Consider the following 21,425-nt stretch of genomic DNA (forward strand, 5'->3'; position numbering starts at 1 on the left):
TTATTATTATTATTATTATTATTATTATTATTATTATTATTATTGTCTTTATTAGTCGACAGGCTATATTTGCCCAGAAAAGCAGGTGGCAGAGGACTTCTGCAAGTGAAGCAGACAGTCAAAGAAGAGAAGCATGCTCTGGCAGACTATGTGAAAGACAATGTTGAACCAGCTTTGATGGAGGTCAGCAAGAGGAAGCTGCTCAAAGTGCAGCAAATCAAGACTCAATATAGGAAAACAGTGATGCAAACTCGGGCTGACAGCTGGTGTAACAAAGCACTGCATGGACAGTTCCTTGAGAAGATCCAAGGAAAAGTAGATAAGGAAAAGACCTGGCTATGGCTGACCAACGGAACACTGAAGAAAGAAACAGAAGGCTTGATTCTTGCAGCCCAGGAACAAGCCATCAGAATGAATGTAATCAAAACCAGAACAGAAAAATCTGCTGATGACCCCAAATGCAGACTCTGCAAAGAAGCGGACGAAACCATTGATCATATACTGAGTGGTTGCAAGACAATAGCTCAGACTGACTACAAACAACATCATAACACAGTCGCTCAGATGGTCCAGTGGAACTTGTGTCACAACTACCATCTGCCTGTAACAAAGAACTGGTGGGATCATAAGCCTGAAAAAGTGGTTGAAAATGAGCATGCAAAACTACTGTGGGACTTCTGAATACAGACTGACAAAGTTTTGGAACACAATACCCCGGATATCACGATTGTGGAGAAGAAAAATGTGTGGATCATCGACATTGCCATACCTGGTGACAGCAGAATTGACGAGAAACAACTTGAAAAAGTCACCCGATATCAGGACTTGAGAATCGAACTGCAGAGACTCTGGCATAAACTAGTGCAGGTGGTTCCAGTGGTACTCGGCACACTAGGTGCTGTGCTGAAAGACCTAGGCAAGCACTTAAAAACAATTGGCGCTGACAAGATCACCATTGGTCAGCTGAAGAAAGCTACCTTAACTGGGATCTGCTCGCATAATCCGCCGATACATCACATAGTCCTAAACGCTTGGGAAGTGTTCGACTAGTGATTTGGGATACGAAATCCAGCATGGTTATCTCATTTGCTGTGTATATTGTCTTTATTGTCACTGTACATCATGTATATAACGAAATTGGTTTAGCTTTTACTGGTGCAATCCATAACAGAAAATACAAGACAATACAGTTCCCAATTTATACAAGTAATTGGGGAAAGAAAAAAACTAGTCATACATATTCATATGTGCGTGGAGTGATTGTGATTGTGTTTAGGAGTCTGACGGCCCATGGGTAGAAGCTGTTTTTAAACCTGTTCATCAGACTGGCTATACTTCTGTGTCTTCTGCCCAATGGTAAAAGTGCGAAGAGACACTGGCCGGGGTGTGAATCATCTCAAAGTATTTTCCTTACTCTGCTGAAATAGCGAGACCTGACGTTGTCATCCAGTGGTGCCAGAGACAACCACAGGGGTTTTGTGCTGAATTAATCACTCTGTAGTGCCTTCCTGTCTGTGGCTGTTAAACCAGCATACCATACTGTTATACAGTATTTGAGGACACTTTCTATCGTGGACCAATAGAAAGAAATCATCAGCCATTGTTCCACCTGATTTTTCTGCAGGACTAGAGATACCGGATAACAAAGTACAGGAAAGATGGGTAACAGTTGAACCAATATTTATGTGTTGTGGCATTTTTTATTTTTTATTTTTTTCGGTGGGGTGTGTGTGTGTTTATTGCTCATTCATGAAAGCTTTGTATTTTTTGAAGATGGTTAAATAATTGTTGCATTTTAGTATGGTACATAAAGATATTAGCCATATATGTCTATCCCTTCACAGCTATTCAGGTACAGATTTTATGACATTTTTTGTGGCTGTTATTAACCAAATGCCATGGTCATTAAGCAAATCAATGGTTGGCTAAGGGTGCGGATTTGTGGAAAGCCAGAAGTTAATGCTGGTTTTCAACCATCATAAATGCGGTCATGTGACCATAGGACACTGCAAAAGACCATAGAAGTGGCCTGGTTGCCAAAGTTCAGTCATATCCCTGTAGTGGGAGTTGGACCATCCAGGTTGTAAATGGCCCCCAGGCAGAGGTGAAATTAAAAAATTTCCCCTACTGGTTCTGTGGGTGTGGCTTGTTGGGGGGAGGTCATGTGACTGGGTGGGTGTGGCCCACTCGACATCACTCACATCGAGGGGCCCCTCACTGGCCCCTCCCCTCCCAGCAGGGGTGGGTTCTAGTTACTTTTTCTACCAGTTTGCAACGGGATCGTGCATGCATGCTTTGCACATGCAGATCACCAATGACGACATCCAAGGCGGTGGGCAGGGCCTCCCACCGGTTTTATTACCGGTTCTTGTGAACCAGTCTGAACCGGGGGCAACCCACTACTGCTTCCCAGCCACTCCTTGTTGCGAATGGCAGGAAAATGGGGAGGGGAATATTCCTGCCTACCATCCTTCCCTCAGTCTGTGCTGAGATTGAGGAATGGATGACAGGTAAGAAAATCCCCTTCCCCATTTTCCTGCCTTTCACAAAATTCCGACTGCTCCCCCCCATCCCCCTCCCTCCCTGGGACTACCTTAAAAGGGACAGGCTGCAGCAGCTCCGTTCTGAATGGAGGGAAAAATGTTAACATTCTCTCTGTTGCATTTAACATTGAATTCTGTGGCAGAGAGAACGCTAACTTTTCTCCCTCCATTCAGAATGAAGCTGCTGTTCCCTTTATGGTTCTCTCCCGGCCCCCTCTCTCCTGGGGACTACCTTAAAGAGACAGGCTGCAGCAGCTCCATTCCAAATGGAGGGAGAAAAGTTAGCATTCTCTCTGCTGCAGCAACAGCATATTTTATTGCGGTCATAGACCAAAAAACCAAAACATCCAAGGCATATAGCTGGCATTTAACATTGAATTCTGTGGAATATCCAGCCTCTGGAAGAGGTGAGCGGCGACCGGCCGGGCATGGGTGGGGCCAAGGAGGGGTAATTACTACTGGCTCGGTGAATTGATGCCGATAATCCCTAGCGGTTCACCCGAACAGATGCGAACCGGTAGGATTTCACCCCTGCCCCCTGGTAGGTGTATGGTAACTTTCAATAGTAGCTAAGTAACTGTTCCTAACTCCAAGACTACCTATAGAGAGGTTTGTAGGTGAAATACATGATTTTGTAAAAATCACCCAATAGTCTTCGCACCTATGTCCATACAGATATTCTATGGAGATTCTGTGGAGATTCTCAGTAATCCAGGTCATAACTGTCATAGGTCATAGCCTTTCAAAAGGCAACTGGACTTTGTTTTTCCTTGAAGTTCTGAAGAAGCTTCTTGTTGGGTGGAAAATGAAATGTCTTCAAGGAAAAACAAAGTCCAGTTGCCTTTTGAAAAAGCATCTTTGGGACCCCAAGCAAAGACAGAACTTTTCAGATCTGATGTCAAGTTTTATAAGACTGACAAACTCAGGCAAAAAGATTGACTTGGATTTCTGGAAAGAACTTTGTTACTAGTAGAGCAATGTAACAATCTTGAAAGCTTTCCAAATAATTCTGCTTATAGCTAGTAATTTAAGGGAGAACATCTGAGTCTCTTTCAGACACTTCCCCCCTCAGCTGATCTCTTCTAGAAATTTATGTTTCCTCCCTTACCTTTGTGTTCCCATCAGATGTAGAAGCAGCAGCATTTTGACTAATAGTAAAATCCAATGAAAACAAGAAAAATAGTTCCAATTCCACAAATAAGTTGGTCCTTTTTTCCTGCAAGGAATGCTTTAGTTGAATCAGAGCTATTAGTTCTAATTTGAGGAAACAACCTAAAATTAGGCCTAATCTTACTAGAGGTCAAACATCCTACTTTTTTAATGAATAGCTCTTTTTACCTACTTGAGGTAAGGTTCAAGTTTCCATCTTTTAAAGTGTTTAATTTCTCTTACTGATTTGCTTACTCTTTGCTTTGGAAGAGACCCAACATTTTAAAATATATTTTCATAAAGTCTAAGCACTTGTTTCTCCACCAAATATTTAAAGTATAAGAAAATGCATGTTCTGATAACAAGCTTGTTGAGAAGTTTCAGCGCCTTTTGGAGGAGGACTCGTGTTTACTTTTGGTTTTCATTGGCAAGAAAAGGAAAGTGATCCAGATTGCTGAAATACCAAAGATTCTTGCCTCAGCCTAAGATGAGTAGGACATGATCAAACGTGGAACAGGCAAGCTACATTTAGTTTTTGCAAGCTATTATCAAGATTCTGCATTGCAAAATTTTGTTTAAATTGTCGTTTGATTCTGAAGTACAACGCTGAGTTCTGTTTATGTTCTCTAGCAATTTTGTTTAAAGTCAAACTGAGGAAAGATTGAAATCGTTTTTTTGATAATGATTTATCCCTCTCTACAAGCTTTCTATGAGAGGAAACCCAGATAATTCAGCATCCTATAGGGTCCTGTGAAATCAAAATTCCTTTTAATGTCACAGACACAATATAATCCATTTTTCTCTGGATGGAGCTATGCATACTTGCCTAGGACAAATAACACATTATCCAAAATCCTTAAAACACCTTATAAGTAAGGTGATTAATAACCATTTGTTTAGTGGCTGTTTGAAGTTACAGTGATATTGGTAAAAGTGACTTATGATGGTCCTTACACTTAACAATTGTTGCAGCATTACCACAGTCACACAATCAAAACTTGGACACTTGGGAACCAGTATGTATTTACAATGGTTGTAGCGTCCCAGGGTGATCTAATCACTATTGTTAGCCTTCCCAGTTGGCTTTTGACAAGCAAAATCAATGGGAGAAGGTGGATTTGCTTAATGACCACATGAATCACTTAACAACTGCAGTGATTTACTTAATCCTGCCCCCCCCCCAAAAAGTCACAAAATTAGATGCAACTCACTTAACAACTGTTGTTTTGCTTAACAATAGAAATTCTGGTCCCAGCTATGGTTGTAAATCAAGAAGTACCTGCACTTCATCTACCGGTTATTCTAATTTCCAAGCAGCATTTTCTTTTTTTCTGCACAATGTATTTTGATTTGAAATATACTGTTATGGAGGTCTTTAAAGTTATAAACTTAACTACAAGCATTCAAGTGTTAGCATTACTTCCCCCATTTCCTATGTTTGGAAAATTAAGTTTGACTGATTTGATCTTGTTTATGTATGTTCAGTGAATGAACCGCTTAATTGGCAATGCTTTTAAAAAAAAAAAATCAGAAAAATTCTTTACATAATGTAAGAAAAATGACCTATACACAGAGGAAAGAGCAAATTTATGCAGACTTGTCTGGTAAAATAGACATTTATTTAATCTTTTCTCATTGATGGTTTGTTTCACATTACTTTCTTTTATTTTTAGAGAGAGAGAAAAGGGGCAATTAAAAAGATCTCTGGAAGTACACAGATTTTTATATAATTTCTGTATAATTAGTTGATCAACATCCCCCGCACAGCTGCGAATAAAAAAGCTGCCCATTTTATTCATCAATATCCTGAAAGATCTTACATGAGTAGTAATGAGATCTGTTCTAAACAGAATATTTAGTATTTCCTTTAAAACTAATTTCAGTAAACCTGGCACCAAAGTAATACAACCTTCCCCTGCCTTTTGTAGTTTACAGAATTTTTTTAGCACTCATATATTCCTCTAAATTCATTCAAAATATGACAAATAAAAGGACGAAAAGGTTTTGTACGGATACCTACCGGCATAGGATACAGTGGACTCAGATATTGTACTAAGCCAGATGATTTTGGTTTGGTTTACTGAACAAAGTATGATTAGCTTCACATTCCTGATAGCAACAATCATGACTTAGTGCATTCAGCCTAACATTAAGTCAAAACCTGGGCAAATACACTTTTTGTCTCATTTATTTTTCTGCTTGTGAAGGTTCTGCTTGTTTGTATTGTGCTTGCCATTTTACACAATCTGGGGTGACTGTGGTTGAGCTTTGCAAGGTACATACAGTGCTGTGTCTTTCGGTTGATCAAGCTAGCACATTATCAATCATCCTATTCACTAATAACCTTCTACAGTACATTTAATTCTGAAGCTGTGTTTTCTATGGACTTGTTGATATATGTAAAACCTGAAAGAGAAGAAGCAATGGGTGGAAACTGATCAAAGAGAGAAGCAGCCTAGAACTAAGGAGAAATTTCCTGATAGTTAGAACAATGAATCAGTGGAACAACTTGTCTCCAGAAGTTGTGGTTGCTCCAACACTTTTTTAAAGAAGAGATTGGATAACCATTTGTCTGAAGTCATATAGGGTTTCCTGCTTGAGCAGGGGGTTGGACTAGAAGACCTCCAAAGTCCCTTCCAATTCTGTTATTCTGACTATGTCACTGTGGGCAAAATTCTCACCCACCCATTACTTTTTAAAATGTAATCATGCTCATGTTATCTCTTATAACTTAAGAATTTGTCAGGGAATTGCATTACTGGTGTCGAAATGGAATCAAGAGACACTGACATAAACCAGTTTTGTATAAATAAATATATTTACAGTAAATAAGATAGGCAAAGAAGAGCATCATCAGGCAAATCAAAGCAGCAGGAACATCATGAGATAAATCAGGGCAGATAGAGGAAAAGGTCGGAAACAAGGAAACTCCCCCTTTATACTTGCAGCAACCAATCACAGCTTAGGTTGCCTCATGTAGTGGCCAGGTCTCTTCAACCAATTAGCTATAACTCTGTTCTTACTCATTGTCCAACCTTTCACTGCTCCAGCTATTAAATTTTAAATATCTTTCCTGTCCTTGCTTCAAATCTATCCTTAATGGCTTAACTTTTGTTCTTTGTTTTGTTTTTAAAGCTTTTTTCTCCCCCACCCCGTTCTTAAAACCTTTTGTCCTTTCTTGGGGGCGGGGGGGCTTTCATAAACTCCAGCTCCAACTTTCTTCACCCCAACACTAACCCTTTTTCTCAACCCTTTCTCTGTTTCTTCATATGTTGTGTATTTCAATCTCTATACACTGTATGATCAATTTTCAGATGCATTGTATGTATGTATGTACCCTGTCTCATATTTTTTTGAACCCTGAAATGAACGCTTGGCCTTATTGCCATGTGCTCAAAAGCCCGATTGGGTTTATTATCAGGGGATGTCTTATTTTGGGGGAAACAGGGTACGTATTTTCATATTTGTGGACCAACAATGATAGGTAAGAATTTTATGTGGAAGGAAAGGAAATTCACAAAATGGAATGAACTCCAGCTCCCATACTCCTTGGAAGATGCAGAGACCCTTACACATTATGAACTAGTTCTTGACTTTTGTTAGAAATATGCGAAAGCTCTTTTTGTTCATTTCTTAAAGTGGCATATTCAAATGTTACTGTGTTACAAATAGTTCTCAATTTATAACAGTTCTGAAAAAAGTGACTTACACACTTTTTACACAGCCCAGTGCCTGTGGAGACCCGGCCCGAGGGGGGGAATAAACAGGGCGAATGTTGCAGTGCCTCTGCGGTCGTTCTTAAGGATGAAGATCGCCATGGTGCCGCAACTTTCGCAACCTTGGGACTGTGTTGTAATTAGTGAGAGAGGGCTATGTTGTAACTTTGAATAGTCGCTAAGTGAACTGTTGTAACTGGAGGATTATCTGTACACGGTCCAGAGATCTGATCCAACAGGGCACTGCTTATGTTCTTAATATACTGTATAACATTTTGTAATGTGAGAATGCCCCAACTTTTCCTCCCCTTGGCTACTTGCAGTACATGCGCTTAAGGATCCAAAGAAAGCTTAGATAAGAAGCTACATGTATAATTCATCCCTCTGTCAGTTTTGCTTCCTCTGTTTTTGGCACCCCCAGGACCCCAGTCATCAACCAGCCAATAAATTCCTCTGAACGTCAAAAGTGCTTTAATGTAACAAGGGAAGGAACAGTTGTAAAAGCCACATGGAGAAACTATAGATGCAGCATGTATGGATGTGAGCATCATCATGACTCAACTTCACAAGATTATTTAAAAACCATAGTCAAAATCTTCCCAAGAAGCACAAAATAAATCAACAGTGCAAATGAGGTTCCAATTCTGTATTAACAACTGCATCATCTGAAAGTCGGTGGGTGGGGGGGTTGCCTGAGATTTTTGCATGCACTGTTTATTTGAAATCAGACTGTTTCTTGCTGCAAAGTGAAATAATTGGGAGCCCGTCAGGAGACTTTCATTGAGAGGTTATTTAGGTGTGAGATTGTGACAGAAATTAGCATTGCCATAGGCCATGTGAAAGAAGTCAGACAAGTGTAGCAGAGGTTAAATTACAAGGTAAGCAAATTGTATATTGTCTTCTGGCCTCTGATTTTATTTGACACACATCTACGTAGTCAGGATTGGAAACCCCATGCGAAAGCAGAAGAAAATCTTAGCCACTCACAAGGGCCTCCCCTTAAAAAAAAAACCCAATGCCATGCAAATTTTTCTGTAGAGAGGCAATGGCTCTAAAATATCTCCACAATGTTAAGATAGATAGTAATAACTATCTTAGTTATAGTTATATAACTATATAAGTTAGATAGTAATAACTACGTCCAACACACTTCATAGGAATTGTAGTTAAAGTAAGAGGTAAGAGAATTACGTATATTTGCTGCTTTGAGTTTTATTCAGATAAAGATGCTAGAATAAAAATGATGTTGTAGTAGTAGTAGTAGTAGTAGTAGTAATAAAACAGTAGTAGTAGTAGTAGTTAGTAGTAGTAGTAGGAAATTGCAGCTTCCTGCAATAACACCAGTGGAACTGCAAAAAACCTACTCGGAACATCGTATATTTTAAGAAGATACTTGGTTGATACTTAGGATGCTGGCAGCAACCCGTATCAACCATTAGCACCAGTCAATGATATTTATAATACATTTTTAAATGTTCAATTGACTGAATTTCATGTTTAATGAATAAATGAATAAAATAATAACAACAAAAACAATAATACCACCACCTTATATCGGAATTTGCAGCAAGAGTCACACAACGTTCCCAGCAATATTGCAGGAGTCTATCTAATCTTTCCCAGGTTGGTGGCTTGAAAATTTGAGGTTCAATGTGGGATTCCACACTGGATTCACCAGGTCTGAAAGGCAGATAATCTTTCTTTAGTCAAAGGAAGGGGTTGTGCTTCTCAGTGTTGTGTAGGTCTAAAATGCACAGAACATTGGGCAATACATAGAAAACAAAGCCAAGACTGAAATTCTGTTGCTGGTTGGAAACTAGATTAGGAAATTGGGATTCAGATATTTGGATAAATTTGTACTTCCATTGGAAACAGGTGTGCAGGCTCGGGATATTCCTTGAATTTCAGGTGTCACCATTGACAGATGATGGGTGTGACAAACAGTGAATTTATATAATGTATAATGCATTTGTCTAATTGAAACTAATGTACCAGATGACCTAGCTAGATTGGGCACTAATTATTATCCTCAGCTTGGATATACTGCATCCTTTCTTAACTATTGCGACATGTGCTTTGTGAAACTTCCCTTGAAAAGCAGATTGAAGTTAGAATTAGTGAAAAATATAATTTAATTATTTTATTCCTGTTTTAATTGCCTCCTATTGGAATACAATATTTATATGGTTTTTATGCTTTTAATTGTACACTGCCCAGAGTTGCTGTGTGAGTGAGATGGGTGGTCTCTAAATTTGATAAATAAAATATCGCAGAGAGACCTCCCTGGTTGCCAATTGTTTGCCAGGCACAATTCAAGGTGCTTATATTAATCAAGTTCAAACCTACGGTACGTGGCACTTGGAGGAAAGATGCCCTCTGACTGTCTACAGGAGACCCAAACCTCACACACTTCTGGCCTTAATGTTTTGAAAACAGGTTGAAAGGTGGCCTTGCAAACAACATGATTATAATTGTTCATGGAGGCATGACAAAGGCAAACAATTAATTTGTGAAACAGAGACAAGAAAAAGTGGAGGCAGGGAATCCCCAGGTTATTATTTACCATAGGACAAGCTTCGTGCCTTTATCTTTAAAACCAAAATTGTTGCCATCTTTTGTTGCTTATTTTGCAGCAATAACTTTGCAGTTATTGTTGAGATTTATGTTCCAAACGGGTGATTAGGAAATACTGAAATAAGTCACATTGGAAGAATGAATATGAAAACATATTAAGAGACTATCTGGATACCCATGCTTCACTACCAAGCTATGTGATTGGGCTTGATAAATTGACAGAGAGATTGTGTAGATGCCCAACTGGTCCTCCAAATTGTTTACAAACAATGCTTTATCCTTCTTGAGGATATTGTCATATCCATGTCGGGTAAAACACTCCTACACTTCGGATTTCCACCACCTTCACGAGAGCAAGGAGCTGTTGTCAGCAACCATCAATACCTGAGTGAACTGTCTTACAATACTGTTCAGCTGACAGAAGCAGATGCTGTGAATGTTCCAAAATTAAATCAAGAACAGAGGAAAGCCTACGATGAAATCTTGCACAGTATTGCTTCTGATTCTGGGCAGAACATTCTTGATCAATCTGTTGCTGACCAAAATTAGGGGTGGAAGGAATATTGCCTTTGCCGTTGCTTCCTACCTTGATCGACGGAGGCAAGATGGCTCACTCTGCCTTCAAGTGTTCTCAGCCTTTTCAACCTGAATCATTCTGAGCCTGCACTTTGTAACATCTCTAAGCAGAGTGACATGGCTCAGGTGCTTCGAGAATCCAAAATTATCGTGTGGGATGAGTGCACCATGACTCACAAAGGAGGTGTTGAGGCTCTAAACAGTACGCTCCAGGACGTTAGGGGCAGCAACCGTCTTAGGGTTGGATTTACTGTGTTTTTGGCTGGTGACTTCAGACAGACGTTGCCTGTTGTGCCACGAGGAACATGTGCAGATGAAGTCAAGGCCTGCCTCAAGTCAATACGACCTAATGTCAAAGTCCTGTCCTTGAGAGTTAACATGTGTGTCCACCTTCAACGTGATTTGAGGGCAGAAAAGTTTCCTAACTTATTATTTGATATTGGTGATGGCAAGCTTTTGGAAGAGGAGAGAAGAATAACTATTCCAAGTAACCTTTGCAATGTTGTGAGAGATCTGATCAGCTTGACTGACAGAATATACCCCAACATTTATCAGGCTGGAGTGGATTGCACTTCATGGCTGAGGGAAAGAGCTATTCTCATTCCAACAAACAACTCAGCCAACAGCATCAACAACTTTCTTTTGGAGAACCTGTCCACTGAGCATATGAAGTATGAATCTGTGGACTTAGTAATGGAGGTCGAGGATGCTGTACATTACTCTGTGGAGTTCTTCTACACTCTCAACCCACCAGGATTACCATCTCGTCCTCTACCTCAAAGTTGCTGTTATGCAATCCAGCCCCTCCGAAACTAGTAAAGACTCTGTACAAACCCATAATCGAAGCCACGATTTTTGCAGGCATCAATCAGGGAGAAATTGTTTTCATATGGCAAATTCCTCTGATCCCATCAGACTACCACTTCGAGTTCAAAAGTTTACAATTTTCCATTAAGGTTTGCTACGCCATCACCATCAATAAGGCACAGGGACAAACTTTGAAAGTGGCTGGTGTGCATCTGACAAGTGACTGTTTCTCCCATGGCCATTTGTATGTGGTGTGCTCCAGAGTTAGTTCACCTGACAGCCTGGTTATCCTCCAGCCAGAGAGCAAAACCAGGAATGTTGTTTACAGGGAGGTCCTGAGCAATTCATCTGAGGGAGGAATTGAAAGTCTATGCTATGCAAGTTATTAGCCTGGTTACGTAGACAAAAAAGGCACGGTTGCTGGTGGGATTAAAGGGCTTAACCCCATCTATTTGGGGTTTTTATGTGCCATCGGTTCCATAAGTGGAAGATGTAGACATTTTGGTGACGTAGCAATGTTTAGTACTCTAAGGAGTCCCAGACCACTCCTGAGTGAAAGAGTGGAATGTCTGCCAGTTTCAACTGAGGGAACGGAATGTGAGGCAACTGGCAGTTGGGACAGAGTTCAGGTGGGGAGGGGGAGTAGAATGTCTAACTCCTTCGCATCAGAGCGTGTGAATACAATACTATATATGAAATATTAATGCTCTGACAGTCATTTCGAAAAATCCTTTCTTAGCGAGCACTTAGAAGCCAAGAGGAACATGTGCCAAATTTCAAGTTTGTTGGCTTTACCGTTCTGGAAATTTCGGAATGAGTGAGTGTTATTTGGCTTTTATATATATAGATTTGACTCCTGTGGGTTAAAGGCTGTATGTAAGAACTGCCTGGGTTAAAATCGTCCTTTCCAAATCCTGATTTTTGTTTTGTTTTGTTTTTTATGAGAATTCATCCATTCTGGTCCTGTAGAGAACATTAGTATTTAAATGTTTACTTTGCCAAAGTCAAGTTTAAAGAGAGTTGTAGCAGAATTTCCTACAGACTGCAATGTGTTTGGCCAATCCTATCAAGGTGGCACCTGGATCAATAAATTATTTGCTGCTTTCTGCATGCTAATTACTCTCAGTTTAATTTTTAGTCAGATTAGACAGGCCAAAACAGCTGATCCAGTGAACCCTGTATAAAGGTAAAAATTATTTATTTATTTGTAATTGATACTTAGCACTGAATGCCTCTTTTAATCTACTCACAGAATATCATTTTTAAAAGCATTGTGAAAGCATTGCACAGCTTCAGCACTTCATTGGCTTCAGAGTGAACAATACAATTTTTCATATTTAATAAACAGAAACAAAAACTCTGTAGAACAAAAACCGTTCTAACTTACATACCAATTTGAGTGAAAGATAAGAGTTAGGAATAGAATTCTTTCTTAGCCAGGACTGATTTGTTTATTTAGTTGCAGAGAATTTATTTTCTTTTGCAAATTCAAGTAATACAGCTAAATACATTAAGATGGAATTGGAAAAATGTGCAGAAGCATCAGAGTTGGGTAGCTCACAAACAGTAACCAAAACAATAAAAGCAATTTTAAAAAACCATAAAAGTCCATCAAGAACCTCCTGGTTCTCCCAAATGCACACATCCCACACTTCTAAAAACAATTCCAGAGCTTCACTGAGATCCAGTCCAATATTATCTCAAGCTTTTAGTTCAAAATCAATATTGAAATTAATTTTGAAATCTTGATCTTGCCAGATCAAGAGAATTCCACAGCCAAGGGTGAGCTATTTGAAGTGTAAGAGACCAACAGAAATAGGAATATCCTAAATTAGGGGTGGGGAATGATGGCCCTTTTATTCCTTCTGGCTCGGGAATTCTGGGAGTTCAAGTCCACAAGTCATAAAGAGGCCATCATTCCCCATCTGTTCCTTAAATAAACCAAATGAGATTCAGCATCATTAACCACACAGTATTTGCTTTGGACAGAACTTGTTCCTTGAGAGTACTAAAGGATTTTTAAAATCTGGATTGCTGTAACAGATGTCTGAAGTTTAAAAAGCAGTGAGAGAGTTTATCTCTCTTCTTAGCACCAGCTAATAACACTTTCAGATGCAGAAGAAGTTGTCTGCACTTAAGCAGAAATGGCAGAGGGAGCTGACCCTAGATATAGGGATGTTGGGACCCCAAAACAACAAAACAAAACATTAGAATAACAACACAAAGGGAATTGGATAGGAAGTTGACCAGGAGCTGCACCAATGAGTCTTGCTCAGTTAACTGGCTTGATGGAGCTTCTGGATAAAAAGGCAGTCTACATCCGAAGAGCTATGCCATCTGGGTAAAAAGTAGGCAGTTATAGTGATGTGTGTTTGGTAGTTGCCTACAGAGATTTGTCTGGCCTTGGTGTATGTAGAAAAGGTGAAGCAGATGACCTTTGGTGGGATCCCAGCTTGTCATCTCCTTGGCATTTCTAATAGCTTTGTGACATCATCTGTCTAAACTAAACTGTCAGCTACTGTTATCAGTTGTCAGAGTGAAGATGTCTTCCAGGATGTAAGTTGGTCTTCAGAAGGGCTGCTGAATTTTGGGAAGCCTCCCCCTTTTTATAGCAAACTTCCCAGAGGGGTAGTTCAAGGTTGAAAACTTAGAAAATGAAGATTAAAATTTTCGTATGGTTTTGGAAAACAACTAGGCTGAAAGCTACTATAGGGAAAATAATTTCTAACATTAGTAAATTATTAAAATAATTTAAGATGTTAATTTCTTAATGTCAAAAACTCCATGTAGTGGTAAAGGAAAAAGGAAGATCTCTTCATTCAAGCAGAAGAATGGTGTGAGCTGACCCATGGATGTAGGGATACCCACAGACAGTGGACTTCCAAAAGTCACATTAATAGCAGGAGCTGGATTACATCAGTGACTCTTGCTCAAGCAGCTAGCTTAATGGAGCTTCCACATTAAGAAGCACTCTACATCCGAAGAGCTAGTCCTCCTGGGCAACAAGATGGAAAATAGACTTTTTCTGATTTTTAGGAGAATCAACGCCTCTCCCAAAGGCATTGGGCCAGCACTCCTGGCTTACAGAAATGTGGGAGGAGTGATCATCGTTAGTATTTCAAAATGCTTAAAGGCCGGGAGAACTTGAGTCTCCTTGGAAACTCCACGGCCTTTTCATCCTCATCCAGCTATCTCTGGCATTAACTCTCAGTTACAGGTAGTCCTTGACTTACAACCATTCGTTTAGTGACTGTTCAAAGTGGAAACGGCACTGAAAACAGTGAGTTATGACCATTTTTCACACTTAACAACTGTTGCAGCATCCTCGTGGTCATGTGATCAAATTTTGGATGCTTGTCAACTGCCATATATTTATGATGGTTGCAGTGTGCTGGAGTCACTTTTTGTGACCATCTGACAAGCAAATTACTAAATTTGCAGATGATACAACAGTGGTGGAACTAATCTCCGGTGGAGATGAGTTTGCCTATCGAGATGAGGTAGAACTGTTGCTTTCATGGTGTGGAGACAATAACTTGGTCCTTAACACAAATAAGACTAAGGAGCTTATAGTGGACTATATATAGAAGGAATAGATCAGACATCAGCCCTTGGTTATCAATGGAGCCTTTGTGGAGCAAGTGACCAGTTTTAAGTGTCTGGGTGTTATCATAAAATAGGATGTGACCTGGGGCGCTCATATTGCAGCACTGGTCAAAAGGGCCTAGCAGAGATTATACTACCTGAGACTTCTCAGGAAACAACAACTGAATGAAAAACTGCTGGTGACTTCTACTGTTGCACCATAGAGAGTATCTTAACTTACTGCATCTGTGTATGGTTTGCCAATTGCACAGTGGCAGATAGGACGGCACTCCAGAGGGTCAACGTCATTGCCCAGGGGATCATTGGTTGCCCTCCCCCCTCCTTGGAAGAGCTGTATAGCTCCCGCTGCCTTAAGAAAGTTCAAAACATTCTTAAAGATCCATCTCATCCTGGGCACCCTTTTTTTTGAATTATTACCATCTGGCAGATGGTACAGGATAATAAAAACAAGGACAAATAGGCTGAAAAACAGCTTCTATCCCTATTCTATGGGCAATAACCATATTGAATTCTACGGTATAGTGCAATATTGGGTTTTCAATTTCAATTATATAGAATGTAAAGGATGTATGTTTGTGTTTTTATTTTTATAGTTATAATGTACACTGAAGACAGCATTTAATTTCGTTGTACCATGTGCAATGACAATAAACTAAACTAAACTAAACTAAAGTCAATGGGGAAGTCAGATTCACTTAACAACTCTTACTAACTTAACAAGGGCAGTGATTCGCTTAACAATTGAGGCAAGAAAGGTTGTAAAATGAGGCAAAACTCACTTAACAACTGTCTTGCTTAGTGGCAGAAATTGTGGTTGTAAGTTGAGGCCTGTCAGTGAGTGAAAAAAAACCCATTTCAAGATGTAAGATGGATTTCTCAAGGGCTGCTGGATTCTGGGGAATGCTCCCCATTTTGTAGCCAACTTCTGAGAGGATTGGAATATTCTATTCTATTCTGTTAGTATTAAAAGACAGAGTTGATTATTTTCCTTATTGATCAGGATCACGTAGTAGCCTTAGCCTTTGAATTAGGGAAAGGTTTTTAAATTTGATAAACTACTATGGCTATGGAATCCATCAAAGCATGCAAAACCAAACTCAGGTTAACACTACAGGTTATGCTCGAATTATGACCCCAACTGAGTCCAAAATTTCTGTTAAGTGAGTTTTGCCTCAGTTTATGATCTTTTTGGCACAGTTGTTAAGTGAATCATTGCAATTATTAAGGGAAACATGGAGTCATCTAGCTTCTATTGACTTTGCTCACTGGAAGCTGGCTGGGAAGGTTATAAATGGTGATCACATGACCCCAGGACAATGCAGCTGTCATAAAGTACATGCCAGTTGCCAAGCATCTGAAATTTGATCGTGTGACCATGTTGTGTTGCTGCAACAATCATAAGCGTGAAAATCAGTCATGAGTCACTTTTTTCAGTGCTGTTGTAACACTGAATGGTCACTAAATGGTTGCAAGTTGAGGACTGCCTATAATCAGTTCAACCCAGTATTTTTTCACTTTGGGTGATCTCTACCAAATGGATATTATTACAAGATCTAAATCTGCTGAATTGGAGCAAAGGGATTCTGAACAATAGACTCAGTCCATTCTTTTTTTCTCTCTTCTAGGGAATTTTTTAAAAAATGTTTTCACTGTCTTGGGAGAGGGGAAAAAGCCTGCAACAAGCAGCAACCCAGGAGCTGGTGTTCCAAATTCTATGGCAGGAACAATATGCAGACTGAAGGACACCCCCAAGGCCCCTAGGAGAACAAAACGTAAAATTTGTGACCGATATGGAAATCCAAAAAGTGGAATGGTGTGGTGAGTAGACAACTTCTGGTGTGGGGTGGGAGATTGAGAGGGAAAAGGAAGGAGTTCATTCAGGAGTAGACTCCTTCATGTAGGATATAGAGGAGCCATTCCTGCCTCTTCCTATGTTCCTCTTCCTATGTTCAAGGCTACACAAAGGGACTGGGCAGAGGCCAAAATGTTCCTGATCTACCAACCTTCCCCTCCTCCCCTCTGGAACACCAGAGTTTTCTTCATCTGGAGAAGACCTAAAAAAATAACTAGGACCATGGCTCCTGTTTGTTCCTAAATTTCCCCACAGCCCAGGAAAAAAGAAGCTCCTCTTCATTAAAACAGAGCCCCATCAAGCCCAACATGAGACTGTCTGTGCCAGAAGAGACCTGTGGTAAACCAAAATTTTGACAAAGAGGTCCATGAGAGGAATAGCAAGGCAGCCAAAAAAGTAGGTACTCCTTGGTTCTAGTGGTTGCTGTTACTGGGTTTGGATCCTAGTCTCTTGCCCAACGTTGTTGTTGTTAGTTGCGAAGTTGTGTCTGACCCATCGCAACCCCATGGACAACGTTCCTCCAGGCCTTCCTGTCCTCTACCATACTCTGGAGTCCATTTAAGCTCACTCCTACCCAGGGGTGAAATGTAAAATTTGTTACTACCGGTACTGTGGGCGTGGCTTGGTGGTGGGGGGTTAATGTGACTGGGTGGGCATGGCCAAGTTTTTTTTTTTTTTTAACTTTTCAAAGCATTTTTTCTGCAAATGCAAAAAAATGCTTTGAAAAGCCTCTGCCTATCAGGAACACAGCTGGGATCGTCAGAGCCTTTTCAAAGCATTTTTTAAACCACCTCTTCCGCTGAAGAGGTTGCAGAAAAAAATGCTTTAAAAGTCTCTCTGAAGATCAGGCAAGTCAGCTGGGATCCTCAGAGAGACTTTTAAAACATTTTTTTCTGCAACCTCTTCCACGGAAGAGGTGGTTAAAAAAATGCTTTGAAAAGGCTCTGACGATCCCAGCTGTGTTCCTGATCGGCAGAGGCTTTTCAAAGCATTTTTTAAACCACCTCTTTCCCGGAAGAGGTTGCAGAAAAAAAATGCTTTGAAAAGCCTCTGAGATCCCAGCTGAGCTGTGCGATCATCAGAGGCTTTTTTTTTAACTTTTAAAAGCATTTTTTCGGGGGAAGAAGTTGTAGAAAAAATGTTTTTAAGAGTAAAACAAAAAAAAGCCTCTGATGATCGTTCGGCTCAACTGGGCATGGGAGGGGGGTGCAGGGATTTTTGCTACCGGTTCTCCGAACCACCCACCGCCATCGCTACCAGATCGGGCAATCCGGTCTGAACCGGAAGCATTTCACCCCTGCTCCTACTGCTTCAGTGACTCCATCCAGCCACCTCATTCTGTGTCGTCCCCTTCTTCTTTTGGCCTCAGTCCAATCTTAGTGTGGTGCAAAATATTCCCCAGGATGAAGGGAGTTTCAGAAGGCTTGTAAGCTACCTTTGAAGGGAACACCATTAGAGACAAGACTATTCAGGGCAAGATACCCCATAGATTCCCTGACTTATTGTAGCAAGAGCACATTATTCAGGGTCTCAATTGTGGGGTCCTTGATGTTCTCTGAGCTTGGTGGTTTTCCTGCTAATGTTTCATTACCCAACTAGGTAATATCATCAGTGCTGGAAGGGAGTGGGGTTTGCTCTTTGTTTATATATGGGTGGCTTGTTCTTTCTCTGATGGTGGAATGCTGTTAGTGGTTCCTTGATTAGGCTGTGATTTATTGTTACCTTGTATGTGTTTGCATTTGTGGACACAGGGCAAGACACTCATATAAAAACTCCCAGCACTGATGATGTTACCTAGTTGGGTAGAAGCCTTGGTGGCGCAGCAGACTAAAGTGCTATTAAGTAGCACCAGCTGCTTACTGCGAGTTCAAATGTCACCAGGCTCAAGGTTGACTCAGCCTTCCTTCCTTCCGAGGTAGGTAAAATGAGGACCCGGATTGTGGGGGCAATAAGCTGACTTTGTATAAAAAAAGAACACCGCTTGGGGGGGGGGGCAAAAGCCCTACTAAGCAGGTATATACAAAAGTATGAAGGCTATTGCTTAATGCATTGTAAGCCGCCCAAGGCCCCGGAGAAGGGTGGCATATAAATCGAACCAATAAATAAATAAATAAATAATGAAACATCTGCAAGAAAACCACCAAGCTCAGAGAGCATCAAGGACCCCACAACTGAGCCCCTGGATGATGTGCGCTTGCTGCAAGAGGAAAGAGTCACGCTGAGCTCAAATTCAAACTCAGTCCTGAGCTACCAATATTCTCTTCTATCAAGACCAGTGGTGGTTCCTCCCGGTTTGGTCTGGTCTGGTGATGATATGATGTCACTGAACCAGTTCTCCCCCCCGCCCTCCCGCCCCCCCCCATCTATTGCTGCCTCCTGAGTCCCAGCTGATGACTAGAGGGAAAAAAACTGTTTAAACTCTTGCCGCGGGGCTTCAAAGGGCCGTCCTACAGCTGATCAGTGTTAAAAGCAAACAAATTAGTTGGGTCGTAAGTGCGAGGACTGGTCGTAAGTGTGAGGACCTTCCAGAAATGATTCTGACCAGCTAGCCATGCCCACCTAGTCACATGACCTCTAAGCCACACCCACAAAATAAGCCACGCCCACAGAACCGGTAGTAAAAAAATTTAGAACCCACCCCTGATCAAGAGCCCAGTTTTATTGCTGCTCTGTTTCAGCTGAAGCTGAATGGGGAATTGGAAGTCCTGGTGCCCCGGAACAAGAACTTGTATACTCTTGCTGTCCTGATAAATAAGTGGGAGGGAGGTGGTAGTTGGTGGCAAGCAAAGGAGGATGGAGAGAAATAGCAGTAAAGAGAGAAGAGGAAAAACTCCCTGGATTTTCATAAGGGTTAGCAGAAGGTCAATTTATCTGTCAGAGAAACATAATGCATCTTTGAAAAACTGGCCCATTTGAAGGGCCCTTAACTTGCGGATAATTTTCCTTTGGACAGAGAGATAAGCTGTAGCAGAAGGTTAAGTCAAAAGAGGCTGGGACAAAGAGGAAGGAGAGGCTAGAGCAACATGGTTGACTGGATTCTTTTCCTCTCTCCTCTTGCTTCCTACTAGGTTCTGTTGGAGGACAACCAGTTAAACAGCAACACTGCAGGACTAGCTGCATTGCTATGTCAATCTCTGGTTTCTTTGGTAGTGAGTATGGAAAATCTGTTTGCAATACTCAAAGAGTAAGAAGAAGGAGAATAAAAATTAAAAGAAGTAAAACATGACTTCATCTATTAGAACAGTTATACCTCCTAGGTCAGAAGGCTTTCAGTCACTCACACCCTGGACAGCTTGCAGTTTGACTACTACAGTAATCTCCACATAGGGCTGCTCTTGAATACGACCTGGAAGCTTCAGTTGGACCATGGCAAATTTAGCTGTCGACTTTGGATTCTCTACTTCTTTTCCTTCTTGTTTCCTGTCAGGATCTCTCGGAAAAGACAATATTTTAAGCAGTTTCACTGTAGAACTAGCTGCATTGCTCACAATAGATGACATCAGTTCAGCCTTTTGTTTTTTTCGTAGTCAGTAAGGAAAATTTGTCTATGCTACTCAGCGAGTAAGAAGAGGGAGGCCTTTCAGAAAGTCACTCACACCCTTGTACCTTGACTACTACAACCATGTCACATAGGGCTGGCCTTTTTTTTTTTTTTAATTGAAAAGACAGTGCCATGTCAGGATAACAATGCAAATAAAGTACAACCAGAGAGAGATCAATGATAAATAACATACATGCTAATAACTATAACTGTACTATGTTAACGGTAATTGCAAAAATACAACAACAACAAAAAAACCAAAATAAAATAAAATAAAACTTCAACTAAGTTTCTACTTACATTAGCTTATTTACAAATTTCTCCATATTATATCCATAATTTTATACATCTTTGTTGTACTGGCATTCATAAACTTCCCTCTCATTTCTGCCTCTTTTCTCTATCCATTCATAAAATTTATTCCATGTCCTGTAATATTTTGAATCTTCTTTTATCTTTAATTTTTAAAGTTAATCTGTTCATTTCTGCACAATCCCAAATTTTCCTCAATTATGTCATCCTCCTGTGTGGTGTCCTTGAATACCACCAGGAAACTTCAGTTGGATCATGGCTATTTTGGACTCTTTCATCTGGGGTCACCAAATCAAAGAAGACGTTTTCCTTGTGGAGAGAAGAGGAAAATAGCTTGACCTCCCTGTGTCTACTAGTGGTTGACCCAGATTGTCTTATTCTCTTGGGAAAAATGAAACTAAGGTTGTTGACTAAGAAGTTCACTGATATCTCTTCTTTTACCTTAAAATTTGTCTCAGCAAGGTTCCAGCAGCCATAGATTTACCCATGAAAAGCATGCTCCTTGACATGTTTTCCTGTGGATAGCCTCCATGGAAATAAAAGATAAGGATGTTCCAAAGCCGTTACATTCATCAACATTTCCAGCATTTCCTTTGGTGGTGTTGGCATGACTGGACCGATATTCCAGAAAAGTGCATGTCATCATCTCAGGTTTTCCTTTCAGGTGGAGAAGTTGCTGGGACAGTTCCTTTACCTTACGCACAGAGGCCTTTGGCTGGCTCTTACCTCAGAGCATTTTTATTTTGAAG

The 21,425-nt window shown here is 40.5% G+C and overlaps 1 long non-coding RNA gene and 1 pseudogene across 1 annotated transcript; both read left to right on the forward strand.

The window, feature by feature from the left end:
- The first annotated feature begins 3 nt into the window (after positions 1 to 3).
- LOC148114386 (uncharacterized) lies at positions 4 to 2,421 on the forward strand (annotated as a pseudogene).
- Positions 2,422 to 13,872: 11,451 nt separating this feature from the next.
- LOC132709522 (uncharacterized) lies at positions 13,873 to 20,044 on the forward strand. The gene is made up of 4 exons (XR_015734127.1): positions 13,873 to 13,921; positions 16,597 to 16,789; positions 17,079 to 17,219; positions 19,892 to 20,044. It is a non-coding gene; the product is annotated as an uncharacterized LOC132709522 (long non-coding RNA).
- The last annotated feature ends 1,381 nt before the right edge of the window (positions 20,045 to 21,425 follow it).

The sequence above is a fragment of the Pantherophis guttatus genome, chromosome 4, assembly GCF_059756535.1.
Source record: "Pantherophis guttatus breed Tessera chromosome 4, ASM5975653v1, whole genome shotgun sequence".
Taxonomy (NCBI): Eukaryota; Metazoa; Chordata; class Lepidosauria; order Squamata; family Colubridae; genus Pantherophis; species Pantherophis guttatus.